This window comes from Nycticebus coucang, chromosome 10, assembly GCF_027406575.1.
Source record: "Nycticebus coucang isolate mNycCou1 chromosome 10, mNycCou1.pri, whole genome shotgun sequence".
NCBI classification, from domain to species: Eukaryota; Metazoa; Chordata; class Mammalia; order Primates; family Lorisidae; genus Nycticebus; species Nycticebus coucang.
In genome coordinates, this window is record NC_069789.1 from 40527688 (window position 1) to 40542884 (window position 15197).

Sequence of the window (15197 nt, forward strand, 5' to 3'; positions counted from 1 at the left end):
AATTAGGCTTGTCACTGTCAGTGCTTTCTTGGTTATAAATCGTCAGTAGTTCTTATAATTTGTAGTAAAAGGCAGGGCGCTTCTTCCTGATGCTAGCAATTCTGAGCAAGATGAAAGCAACTCTGAATTCGCATATAAAACTTATAGGAAATATCCAGGTGTGTGTGTGTGTGTACATGTATATCTGTACACACATGTATAAATATATGTATACATACTTACTGATAACAAACTTTAAAATCATAGCAAATTTGTGTGTCATTTTAGGCAGAATCTGTATCTTTATGGAAACAAAATGGAGAAATAAAACATAAATATGTCAAAGCATATTTGATCAATATAAAGCTTACCTGAAGAAACAGCTTAAGTAGTAAAATACGTACCACATTGAGGTCAGGGACCTGGATTTCCTATTAGAATCTCATTTAAATGCGTTTGAATTAACCAGTTGTTGGACTGAACTGACTGAGCTGGCTTTTATGTCTCCCAAGTTTTGGAAAGTGAGGGGGGTGGGGGAAATGCAAATAGGCAGTGACACAGCTGTAAAGAAACGGTAACAGCAAGCATATGTCCACACAGAAACTTGCACACAAATGTTCCCAATAGCATATTCATAATGGCCAAGATGTTGAAACAACCCAATGCACATTCACTGACAAATAGGTAAACAAATATCTATTCAATGGAATGTTATCCACCCATAGAAAAAAATGAAATGCTCATACACACTTGTATAACAACAACATGGATGCACCCTGGGAACAGGCTAAGTGAAGGAAACCAGTCACAAAAGACCAAATATTATATGATTCCCTTCATGTAAAATGTCCAGACCAGGGAACTCAATAAGGCCAGAGAGTAGACTAGTGGTTATTTAGGGCTGAAGGTTGGGAGCTTGGCAACTAAGGGGTTGTTGAAACTAGAAAGAGTTTCCTTTTAAAGTAAAGAAAATGTTCTAAAAATTGACTGTGTTAATAGTTGAGTGTCTCTGTGAATTTACTAAAACCACTGAATTGTACACTTTAGATGAGTAAATTGTATATTATGTGAATTACATCTCAATAAAGCTACTTTTAAGCTGAAATTGTAACAGCATGCACATTGAGAAATATAACTCAGTCTCTCTCCTTCTAACAGTAGGCTGGTTTGTACTGTAGTTTATCAGCCATTCTCGACCTGTGGGTCATGACCCACAGCAACTCTATTAAAGGGCTGTGGCATTAGGAAGGTTGAGAACCACTGGCTTAGATGCTCAGCTATCTTTGGTGTGGAAATGAATGGAAACGCAAATCACTTCAAATTTTTGGACAACAGTTCAAAAACATTCCTATTTGGTTCTAGAAAACATGACAGCAAATTTTTGAGGTACCTGATTCTCTCTTCTAATTATGTTATGCCTAGATGACAATATACCTGTATAATAAAGTTACTTTCTTTGGGTTCATAAGAAAAGACACACAGAGATGGGCAAGAAATTCTCTAAATGGAAAGTGAAATAGGGATAAAATGTGGTTCAAGAAATCCACAAAGAGGAAGAGCAATATACGAAATAATGGACAGTTGAACACACATGTGCACCTACACACCAGACCACACATACACACATACACACCAGACAACATATACACACATACACACCAGACCACACGTGTGCACATGCACACCAAATCACACATACACACATACACACATACACACCAGATTACACATGTGCACATGCACACCAGACCACACATACACAAATACACATACACACATACACACCAGATCACACGTGTGCGCATACACACCAGACCACACATACACACGTACACACTGGACCACACATACACACCAGACTACACACGTGCACGTGCACACAAGACCACATATACACACATAGACACCAGACCACACAAGTGCACATACACACCAGACCACACATACACACATGCACACCAGACCACATATACACACATACACACCAGACCACAGATGTGCACATACACACCAGACCACAGATGTGAACATATACACCAGACCACATATACACACATAGACACCAGACCACACAAGTGCACATACACACCAGACCACACATACACACATGCACACCAGACCACACATACACACATATACACCAGACCATAGATGTGCACATACACACCAGACCACACAAGTGCACACACACACCAGACCACACAAGTGCACACACACAACAGACCACACATACACACCAGACCACACATACACACATGCACACCAGGCCACACATATGCACATGCACACCAGACCACAGATGTGCACATACAGACCAGACCACAGATGTGCAAATGCATACCAGACCACATATACACACATGCACACATACACACCAGACCACACATACACACCAGATCACATACATACACACCAGACTATACAATGCGCATACACCCCCGACCACAGATACGCACATGCACACCAGATCACATATATGCACATACAGACCAGACCACACATATCCACATGTGCACCTGACCACACATACACGCATACACATAAGACCACACGTAGTCACATACACACCAGACCACACATCCGCACATACACACCAGACCACGCAATGCTTTACCCTGAAGCTTAGCTCTCATCCTTCCTCTGTCTTCCTTCATTAGCTAGATTACCACCTCAGCTATGCATAAACGGCCCCCCGCTGTTCTGCCTGAGGCTCAGTGAAATAGGCTATTTAAACATCCAGTGGAGCCAGAGAGACATAAGGGAGGATGTGGCTCTATGCGTATGAACTCAAACCTTTGGCAGATTCTGACCAGCAAATACAGAATGCTCTTACTGAGCAGAAATTAGTTCATCATTTGTCTATGGAGTTGGCCCAGGGCAATCATTTATTTCCTAGTTCCATCTGCAGCCCTGCCATTCCTATAAAATGGGGCTGGCACCCTCCCAGAAACCTGCTTTCAAAGAGGACTGAAGGAATCACAACCTGGCACTTTACTCTCTCCTTAAGGGAAGACTCACCTAAAAACAGCAAAAGCTTTCTGCTTGGGAGGAAGGGAAACACCTTGACCGATTGAGCCTTGTGGGCAGGTGACAGAAGTGTTCTAAAGACAATATTTTCCCTCCGATGACATCATATGCCACAGCAATGGTACGAGAGAGGAGAAGCTGAGTCCAGTGTCAACACAAGGGGCTGATTTGAGTCAGGACACTTTTGAAAGAGGAGAAGGAACTCTTTCAAGCACCATAACTCTTTCAAGAGTTATATTCCTTGAACAGACAGGCAGCAGCTGGGGGCTGGTGCTCTGTTCCTTGCTGAACTCACTATTCTGGGCTTTGACACAGTCAAGAAGTGTAGAAGGCAGAGTTGTGAGGAGGAATTAGGGAGTGAAGGCCAGACTTGGCCAGTGTTCTGCATCAACACTCCAACTAGGGTTTGCATTCTGAGTTTGCTTCCCAATCTCCAAAATCCATGCTTCCCAAATCACTCTTCCCAATCCTTGGCACCATTCAGACTTCCCAGGTCAGTCCTAATACCCAATACTCTTTCTTATGACCCTATAAATAATTGCAAGCAATTCTAAACTTTTATCAACCAAACTACATCTCTTAGGCTATTTTCTGCACCCAGAAATGGATCCTATCTTAGTCAACTCGGGCTGCTAAAACAAATTACCATGGACTGAGGGCCTTAAACAACAAACATTTGTTTCTCTGGAGGCTGGAAGTCTAAAATTAGGGTGTCAGCATGGTTGGGTTAAGTCCTGGTTTTGTCCCCACAACAGCCTGTCCTTGGTCTCTGTGTGTAGACAGGAGAGATTGTGAGGCTCTTCTTTCCATGAGGGTGCTAATCCAATCTGGAAAGCTCCACCCTCATGGCTTCATCTAAACCTAATTACCTTTCAAAGGCCCCACCTCTAAATATGATCACTTTGGAGGTTAGAGCTTCAAAATATAAATGGGGGGGAGGGCCACAAATATTTGGTCCATAGTAGATTACAAGCCACTAACTATAGTTGCTATGGTCTGACTGTGTCACTCAAAATTCATATGTTGACCAATCTAATTCAAGCCCACAGAGGAGAAAAACTCATTTCAATTCAAGTTGGGGGGAGGGAGAATGAGAGAGGAGGAGAGGGGATAGGGGTTTGGGGTGGGCTCACAGAATGGGCACAACGTAGGGGTGTATGGAAGACCTTTTGGGTGCAGGACACAGCTGCAAGAGGGACTCTACCTAACAATTTCAAATATTGTGATTTGGTTGTTTTTACCCTCACATTAGCCTGAAATAATAATAATAATAAAGTAAATTCATATGTTGAAAATTTAATTGCCAATGGGATAGTATCAAAAGGTGTAGACTTCAGAAGGTGATTGCGTCATGAAAATGGAGCGCTCATAGTTAGGATTAAGGCCCATGTAAAAGGGCTTCAAGGAGTGAGTTCATTCTCCTCTACTTTTCCACCAAGTGAGGAGGCTGTAGGAAAGCTCTCGACAGACACCAAATGCTGGCACCTTGATATTGGACTTCCCAGCCTTCAGACATATAAAATTCAATTTATATTGTTTATAAATTACCCGGTCTGTGGTATTTTGTTGTAACAGTACAAACAGACTAAGATAGTAGCTGTACAACGTACCTCCTGGACCCAGCTATAGACAAAATGAAGGGAAGAGCACTTGAGTGAATTTCCTTTCCAAAAAACTCTTTTCCCTTAGTTTCATAGGAAGCTATCCACTTGCTGAGCAGAGATCATGGTAATTGCAATATTCTGGATCATTAATGGGAGTGGTAGGGAGGGATAAAGAAAAGCAAATGTTAAAACTGAAGAATATTAGCTTCTGAGTATCAGTATTGCCTATATTGGCACATTCAATAAAAAATATAATCCATGTGCAAAATCTGGTATGATCTTCTTCCTGACACTTTGTACACTCCAAAGTACTTGAACATGACTCTTAGGAAAGCTGGCACCCTAGGGGAAATTCATACTTAAACTCATTCCTCCCATCCCTTTCCCTAAAACCCGATACTTGGCACCATCCACTTCATTCAATGACACTTTCCAGAAGCTTGGCAGGTATTTTGGGTCACTCAGCCTAGGACGTCCATTGACCAGGTGCTGTGGCTTTACCAACACAACATATTACTATAGAACTTGTCACTGACCTATAAGACATTAGTCTAATAGTTAAAACAATCAAAAACTCAGTTAGCACCTGTGGCTCAAAAGAGTAGGGCGCCAGCCCCATATGCTGGAGGTGGCGGGTTCAAACCCAGCCCCTGCAAAAAAAAAAAAAAAAAAACAATCAAAAACTCCACACGGTTACACAGTCCCCAGTTACCTTTTGACAATCTGGTTAGTACATCACTTTTTTCTTTCTCCTCTTTGTGGAAAAGTTATCCAAATTCCCTAGTAGATATTCCAGGGCTTCTTATACTTCCAGCCACTTGCTCTAATGGGAAAGACTGTATAGCTAAGCTGGGTGCCTTAGTTCTTTCTGAGCACTTCTTTCTTACCAAATACATTTGTGTAAGCAGCTTCCACCCTCCATTAGAAATGCCTTCCTTTCAAATTCCCTCTGTTGAAATTCACCTCTCCCTCAAAATCCAATTTAAATACTTTCTTATCCATGAAGTTTTCCCTGATCTACATCACCTCATTCTTTCTCCCATTGTAAGGAACTTCCTATATTCCTTCATCAATTCCTATATGAATATGTGATCATTAAATTTTGCTTAACAATTATCAAATTATCAATTATCAGCAAGTATTTCTCCTGTTGAAAACATACACTTTAAGGGACTTTAACTTGTCCATCTTTATAATTATCATGATACCTAGAAAATTTCCTTGCCTGGACTACGTAGCACATGACAAACTGATAGCATGTAGGACTGGACTCCCAGAGTCTATGAATATTTATGGAAGGAACTAAAGGATAAATTGTATGAAATAACTGCTTTTATTTCAGACCAACTGAGCCAGGTTTGGAAAAATTGTAGTGAAGCTATGCTTTTGTGGGATAATCCTTTTGGAGGTCACAAAATTAGACCACATTCTGGTAGGGCGAGTTGAAGTATCTTTCAAAGGAGATAAATATCTAGGTTGCTGAAGATTGGGTAAGGAGAGCAACCCAGGACCCAAGAGTGAAGACTCAGAAGGTAGGCCTTAGTCTGGCAGAAGGGAAACCCTCTTAGAGCCAGGAGTGAATAAGGCTCAGGCTTGGGGACATGGAGAAGCCTAGAATTCCAGAGGTAATAGGTGAGCTCCAGAGGCTAATTATGTGTGAGACAGAGAGTATGTCTGAGATGGGACCCCCAGAGATTCTGTCCTTGTGCAATCTGGTTATTTCCTTCTCATTATCCTTAAACTTTAATAAATTCTCATTAGCCATAGCAATCTGCCATACCATGTAAAATTACAAGGAAAAGTCAATCTTACACTTAAGATGAAGAAAGCAGAGAGAGATAATACCCTGGTCTCTACATTCAGAATTACTGCAAAGGGCCTGGCATGGTGGCTCACACCTTTAATCCTAGCACTCTGGATGGGGGGTTGAGGGGCACAAAGGTGGGTGAACTGCTTGAGCTCAGGGGTTTCAGACCAGCTTGAGCAAGAGTGAGACCCATCTCTAATAAAAATAAGAATAAAAGGGCTTAGCGCCTGTAGCTCAGTGGCTAGGGCGCCAGCCACATACACCAGAGATGGCGGGTTCAAACCCAGCCTGGGCCCACTAAACAACAATGACAACTATAACCAAAAAATGGCCAGGTATTGTAGGTGGGCACCTATAGTCCCAGCTACTTGGGAGGCTGAGACAGGAGAACCACTTGGGCCCAGGAATTTGAGGTTGCTGTGAGCTATGATGCCACAGCTACCAAGGGCGACATAGTGAGACTCTGCCTCAAAAAAAAAAAAGGGAAAAAAATAGGTCACTGTGGTGGACCCTTTAGATCCAGCTACTTGGGAGGCCAAGGCAAGCCATTTAAGCCCAACAGTTTGAGGTTGCTGTGTACTATGGCACCACAACATTCAATTCCAGGGCGACAGAGTGAAACTCTTTCTCAAAAAAATAAAATAAAATAAAACAAAATAATTATTGTGAGGGTGGTAACTCACCATAGAAGTGATTCCACAACATTATAGGGAGCTGAAGACTCAGCCAGGGTAAACATCAACAATCTGGTACTAAAAAGAATTAAATCTTTATAATTATTCACTGCCTAATTAACAAGTGTGCTTAGCTTTATATATCAGGTACTGTCTACATGGTTGATAAATAATTTATTAAAGCTATTACAAACACATGTCAGAAGTTAGCATAAGTCAGAAAGGTGCCATTAAACAAAAGAAGTACCCAAAATGATTTTAGCACTTTTCTTTAGGGAATACACTACTTAAAAGAAAGACGTCTCAAAAGTCAATCCCAAATTAGGTTATAGATAATCACTTACAGAGTCTGTATAAAAGAATAACTCAATTTAATTGCTAAAATGTATATGCCCAAAGGTTAATCTTTTAGAAAAAAGGTCCAAATTGTTCCACAGTTTAGACATGACTAGTATTGCCCTCAGCCTGGGATATATCTGTGTTAGCATTGCCAACATTCAATAATGTTGAGCAAGAATTTATTGAATACCTCCTATGAGCTCTGGCCAAATGTTGAGAAACTTCTTAGATATTAAAATGAAATCCCTATTTCAAGGAGTTCATAGGTTATTAGTGAATACAGACCCCTGAACAGATTATTAGAAAATAATTTGGCAACTGCAATAATTGTTACATACATAAAATAGCATAAAAGTGCCAAAAGGCTAATTTTTAAACACTTTTTCATGACAAATCTAAATATCTTTTGGCTTGCATATGTTTCACACTGAATTTGTTTTTAAGTGATGTGAATAGACTTTTAATTGCAATTATTTCATTACTATACCAACCAATCATTCACCTAGTTTTTGTGGTGAGAGTTTTCTTATAATTAATTATAGTTCCAAATGCCAAACAGAGGTCCTGAGAGACCTGGGCACTCTCAGAATGGTAATGGTATAGTGAGGACCTTGACATATCCTGCTTTAAAAAGCATTCACAAAAAACTGGCAAATTATCAGAAGGAATTATTTCAGAACTCTGTAAATAACTAAAGGCATATTATTCAAGAAAATATACAAATTATTCAAGAAAAATTACTGAATCTTGGTAAGAACAGTGCTATATGTGGTTTTTTAATTTGGAGCTATTCCTATTCCTCCTCCCTAGGTATATGGTCCAATAGCCATAAAGATGGGCAGCCTCCTCACTGCCATAGAGGTGGCTAATCTGATTTGAAGCTCCCCAGAAAATCCCTATACTTGGGGGATTGTCAAATCAATAGCAATTACTGGCAAGCAATTTAGAAGGCCAACATGATAGCTGCCTATGTCTGCAATACCAGTAGGGACAAGCAAGAAACTAGCCAAAATTTTAAGAGGTATAAGAGGAAAAATAAGATAGCCATGGGGATTAAAAAGCTCTGGTATATCCCTAGGGATTTGGAAGATTGTGCACATGCACAGTGTTGCATTCCTACTCAGGAAAGATCAAAGAGGGGCCCAGGGCCTCTGGCTGACCACGCAGAAAGTGAATGCCAAGGTAGAGCTGTAAAATGGCTAAATGTGTGCACCAACCCACACATAGTTCCCTTGGCAGTGAGCAGAATCTCTGTTGGCCCAAGCTTGAGGTAAACTTCTGAGCAATCATCGGATGACCATTTTTAGCTATGCTGAACTGGCCTCCTACATGGACAGAGTGTGGAATCTGGAGACCAATAGTTGGAGGCTGGAGAGCAAAATCTGGGAACACCTGAAGAAGGGGCCCCAGGTCGGAGACTGGGAGCATTACTTCAAGAGGGCTTAGATCTTTGCAAACTCTGTGGACAATGCCTGCATTGCTCTGCAGATTGACAATGCCCATCTTGCTGCTGATGACTTTAGAGTCAAGTATGAGACATAGCTGGCCATGCACCAGTCTGTGGAGAGTGATACCCATGGCTCTGCAAGGTCATTGATGACACCAATGTCACTCGGGGGCAGCTGGAGACAGATCAAGGCTCTCAAAGAAGAGCTGCTCTTCATGAAGAACAACAAGGAGAAAATAAAAGGCCTACAAGCCCAGACTGCCAGCTCTGGGTTGTCTGTGGAGGTAGATGCCCCCAAATTCCAGAACCTGAGCAGGTTCATGGCAGACATGTGGGTCCAGTATGATAAGCTGGCTCAGAAGAACCAAGAGGAGCTGGACAAGTACTGATCCCAGCAGATCAGTGGTCACCTCACAGTCTGCTGAGATTGTCCTCACAGAGCTAAAATATACTGGCCAGTCCTTGGAGACCCAACTGGACTCCATGAGAAATCTGAAGTCCAGCTTGGAGAACAGCCTGTGGGAGATGGAGACCTGCTAGGCCATGCAGATGGAGCATCTCAATGGAGTCCTGATGCATTTGGAATCAGAGCTGGCACAGACCTGGGCAGAGGGGCAGCACCCAGTCCAGAAGTATGAGATCACCACATACCACCACCTGCTGGAAGATGGGGAGGACTTCAACCTTGGTGATGCCCTGGACAGCAGCAACTCCATGCAAACCATCCAAAAGATCACCACCCGCAGGATAGTGGACAGCAAAGTGGTGTCTGAGACCAACGACACTAAAGTTCTGAGACACTGAGGCAGTAGGAGCAGGGTGCCCTTATTCTATAAAGAGTTCAGAGGTCACTCAAAAAAATGAAGGTAAAGTAAAGACATTTCCCAGGTAAGTAAAAGCTGAGAGAATTAACTGACAGCAGACCTGCCTTACAAGAAATACTAAAGACCGAAAAGAAATGGCACCAGACGGTATCTCAAATCCACATGAAGAAATTATGAGTACCAGTGAAAGTAATTATGCCGGAAAAATATAAAAGAAAGTATATTTTTCCTCTTTTCTTTTCTAAGAGAACTACTTGCAGCGATACCCGTGGCTCAATGGAGTAGGGCGCTGGCCCCATATGCCAGAGGTAGTGGGTTCAAACCCAGCCCCGGCCAAAAACTGCAAAAAAAAGAAAAGAAAAGAACTACTTGCATAAAATAATAAACAAAAGACTGAAAAAGATGATCCCATTCCCTTTCCTCCCTAATCCCAAAGAAGGATCATAGTTCCTGGGTAGATCTGAGATATCTTTCTTGGAGTTGTGACCTGTAAGATCAAGGTCACCTAGAGGCACTAAACAATAAAAACAGCAAGTAGCAGAAAACCTCTTCTCTAGGATCAGAGCTTGTCTATCCTGTTGTCTACCCATGGTGTCCCCTCTAAGTCCTGGGGATACCTGCTTCACTATCCCCAGCAGACTCTGCTCATTTGGATGGCATACCGTTTTGAATTTATTTTGTGATAACCTATTTAGCAGCTGCACTGTTAATCTTAGTCATTTTTTGTAAACTTGGTCATGTTACTGCCCTTATCTTGGTTCAGCAGGGATTATTTTAATTCCTAAGCAACCAAATGGTTGTAGGAAAAAGCTATCATTGTAATCTCTATGAGTAGTTGTCTGTCATATTCCTCTTGGTATATCTGTAACATTCATTTAGAACTAATATTGGTTAAATGAATAAATAAAACTCAGACAATGAAGGGGTCATGGGGGTCTACAGCTCAGGTCTTTTCAAAGAAATAAGTCACGTGCTTTCAGTGATTTAAGTAAATCTTGAGAGGTAGTAGTAAATGATAGTGTAAAACCATCTTTTACTTCATTATCTTTTCATATACATTATTTGGTACCTTGCTCATCTTTCTCCTGTCAGTCATCAATGTTAGTTTGACTAGTGAAGAAGTCAGGAAAGAAAAAAAGCAAAGCAGGAAGTTTGGGAAGCCGAAAAAATTGAAGGAAAAAAATTCTGGAGACTGCTAATTATTCCTGTTTGAGTTTTCTGTTTCTGTTCTTTCTCTGTATCAAAAGGACTCTTAAAGAGTCCTTATCTCCAGCTTGAGAAACATTATTTTAGTCCATTGCCTTCTAGAAATTGGAATCAATTAACAAAAGGATGAATATGGATGATCTGGGAGCAATGCCAAAAAAGAGAATAATACCAACCAGCAAAGGCGAAGTAAAATTTGACCATTCTATTTGGATGTTGGTATTAAATAATTGTTGCTGATTAAACTGCAATTCCTGTTAAACGCCTATGTTGCAGATTGATTTCTCTTAGCAGGTGTTTCCTTTACCCTTTTCATCTCTGCAGTTAGGAGGTGGCAGACTCTAGGAGGTGTTACTCTGGTTGCCTTGGAAACCGTTCATCAGAAGGTAGTGCTGAAGACCAGGGCAATAGGGTGGAGATGCATGAACAGTGGTGGCAGCACGCTCTGGTTACCAATTCAGAAGAGCAGCAGGGGAAGGAGTCTATTTGGGGTACAAAATACCCTTGGGGAATGTAGAGATACAGAGACTCCCTCGACCTTTCACTGATCTTCAGCACTTTATGTCTCTCTTGCCCTTGGTTAAGAAAATTAACAAGTTAAAGTCACTGTGAATAGGGAACCGAGAGGTCTCTCCGGCTGATAGGAAATAGTTCTGACTTCCCCTTTAGATTTAAACTTGCTATAGGGGAGTTTTCAAGAACACAGGAGGGCTGTTCCCCAGCCCTCTGAAATAAGAGACATATATATGCAAGATATGTCAAGGACAGGGCTGTGCTCTGTGCTCAGCACCATCTAGAGGCATTAGCATGAGTGAATCCACTTGTCTTTTTTGTCCTTTTGTGAATTCAATTTTCCAGACTTATGCAGTCTGTTTCAGGCTGTGCACGCATGACAAATTTGACTTTTATAAAAACCTAAGACTATCAAAAACTGCAGTTCCCTCTCCACACTTATTTCAGAGAGAAAAAAATTAAATTTTGATCTATTTGACTGGTTTGATCACTATAATAGTCAAGAAAACAGTTTGCCTTCTTCTTAACCTACTGACTCTCCACAAAGCTCTTACTAGTGGATGAAAGTGTATGTATGTGTATGCTCCTAAATGAGACCCAGAAGGCCCTTTTTCTACACACATAACAACCAATACAAACATCCCTATTTGGTAAATACAAGTCTGGGCCCCTCAAATAAGTATTTCTGCATGAGTATTTCTCATCCAGAGAAAAGAATTCCCTGCAGTAAATGGAAATGCCAGACTTTGGATACTAGCAAATTTAACCTTAAATTGATAGATGTGCAATGAACTTGAAGATACTTTTTAAGCTTAGGAAGAGACTAGATCACAATTTATCAGCCAACCCAACAAGAGATGTTCACTCTGAACTCCTTCCATTACCTTTGTGTCCTTTCGAAGGGAAAAGATTGACAAAGTACCTTCTACATGTTCTTTCTGAGAGAAATGGAGAAGCATTACACAGGGAAGTGCTCTTTACTTTCCTCTGGCTGTAGGAAGGTAAGATATCTTTTGGTGAACATCATAAAGTTAAGGATATTGATTGTAGATTCAGAACACTCTTTGCTCCATGCAAATAAAGGAATGAAGTGAATAGATTCTGGGATCTTTTACATCTATCAATGGGCACAAATTTGGAGTATATTTTATTGAACCCAACTGGGTCCACTCACCCAGTGCAGTAGAACCAGACACTGAAACTGTCCCCAGATGAAGGGGGTCTAGCTGCCTGTCACCGTTCAGCCAATATTCAGAGACGAGAATAGTTCCACATGCTTTATTAGCAGAGGATGAGCAATTCTGGAGAATAGCAAGAGTAGCCTCTCCAAGATTGTTCTGTTCTTCTGTTTCCAACATCATAGTTTTGTCCATAAAAGTTAAAAGCAAGAAACATACTAATCCTTATCTTAACAGTAATTGTCATAACCCATAATAAACAATAATTGCCATAACCTATGACAACCCAAAACAACATTTCTAACTGAAAAGTTAATCTTTAAGTCAATCACCCTGAATTACTCAAATATACACCTTCAGGTTAAAGTTGAATCGGCACAACAAGAATGAGAGATACGAGGCAAAGGTCACATAGGACCTAACCTGACCAGACCAGCTGTGTCATGTCGGCCCTAGCCTGACTGACTCCATCTTATTCTGACCACACACGCTCTCAAAGCTGAGAGTTACAGGGGGAGAACAAGAGCCATGCAAGGAGAACAGCAGCTAGCACTTAAAATCCCAACTCCCACATGGCTTATAAGTTAGGGTTTTGAAAGGTAGGTGTACATTTTAGGCAAATTATAAATCAAAATGTTGGATTTTGAGACAGCTATTTGTGTCCTAAAATGCCAGGGTTTCAGGTATCTGTCTGTATATTTGGTTCCTAGAGTGTTCTTGGTCAAAAAAAGACCAGACACCCCAAAGTAAGACAAGCATGAAACAAAATTTATTGAGAAAGAGAAAAATAGGTTTATAGAGTAAGAGACGATTTAGGCTTACAGAGCAAGACATAGATTTACAGAGAAAGAAGTTTTACAAAGCGAAATACACTTGCCATAGGCAGTGAACATACCCCATTGCCATGGCAGAGACCTGGGCGATGACCAGCACTTCTATTTTATACTGTCTGGGTTGGGCCTACTTTGTGGTTCAGAGGTAACCTCGGAACCAGAGTCTTCCTACACATGTGGACCTCCCATGAGCATCTTTGAGAGCATTGAACCGCAATGTAGATTTGAGCTAATGACTTGATAAGGACATTCTAGGTCACCTTCAAGACTATTGTAACTGTTGCTAGGCTAGGTAGTCTTCGAAATCCTTTTGCACTTGGCATGCCAAGTTCTGATTGGTAGGTAGCTAGGACAATCCCTCCTTCCCAATTATGAGCAAATCACTTGGGAAAAAAAATTAAAGTGAGTGGCACCAAGATAGGAGTCTGAGAGCCCCACCCTTGTCCTCCTTCCCCAAGAGAGTTGGATTTCTAGCTAATTACCTAACTAATACATGAAGATTATACATTGGCCTGGCCCAAATGTATAATCTTGGGCCAAGATTATCCAGGCCAATTGGGCTGGAGGCATGGCTAGATTTTTCAATTAGCAAAACGAATGCTAAAATGGTTGTGATGGAAGCCTTAAGGAGAAATTTAGAGCAAAGAAGGAGGGATCAGAGTCCTATTTCTCAATTCTCTTTTATCTGTATTTTTCATCCAGTGGATGTTTCTGAAAAACAACTCAAGAACATATGTTAAGTTTCCATAGGGAACCAAACATCTTGTGACTCTGGCTTGCCTGGAGGATCACTATTATCCCCACTTACACTTTAAGGCTAGCTAATTTCTAAAAAAAACTCAAGATTTTCCTTTATTTCCATGTTTAGAGGGCCCAGAGGTGTGCCTGCTCTATCTTATGCACAGACTTAGATAGATATCTGCTATTCCCCTTCGTAAGTGTATCCTTTGGAAAGTTGTTTAATCTCCTTGAATCTCATTTTTCTGATCTGTGAAATGGAGATAACAATAGTACCCACTTCATGGGGATATAATGGAAATTGGAAGAGATCACATTTGCAAAATGCCTACACTGTGCTAGAACAGCTGTTACTGCCTTGTAAGAACCTATTCTGCTTATCTCTTTACAGTTCTAATCCTCAACTCTTCTCAAATTTGGTAGCTTGAAATTTGCCATGATGGAAGTGCATCATGGAAACAGGCAACAATACAAACCAGGGCTTTGTTTTTAGTTTCAGGGAGGCATTTTATTAGCACACAGCTGTGCCTCGCTCACAGTAAGCGTGCAACAGTAACTATTTATGTTACACATGATGACAGGTCTTTGTTCTATAACACCCAGCATTCCAAGGTAGGCCATTTAAACCTGAACATGGAGAAACAGCTGTAAGTGAATTCTGTTATCTTTCCCCAACTGGGTAGCTGGGATTACATAGTAGTAACTTCACTCATATGTCCAATGATCACAAGGAAAATATAAAGATAGTGTATAAGCACAGACTGTTTAGAAGAAACAGCAACTTAAGTCTAAGCCATGCTTTCACATAACTGGGTGGCCTGGAAAATAGTGAAAACTCAGATGGTGGAAATTGACATTTGTCTCTGAGTTTTCCACCTGAAGGTTGTGTTAACATGACAGTTTCTGTAGAAGACCGATGGTTAAGGTATGTGGCTCTTCTGCTTGGACAGAAAATGACGAGACTTTCTGGAACAACAAATCTCAGGTAATAGATCTATCCCAGATCAGGAATCCATATGACCTTCCAC

At 41.0% G+C, this 15197-nt stretch overlaps 1 pseudogene; it reads left to right on the forward strand.

The window, feature by feature from the left end:
* Positions 1 to 8723: 8723 nt before the first annotated feature.
* On the forward strand, positions 8724 to 9681 carry LOC128596400 (keratin, type I cytoskeletal 18-like; annotated as a pseudogene).
* The last annotated feature ends 5516 nt before the right edge of the window (positions 9682 to 15197 follow it).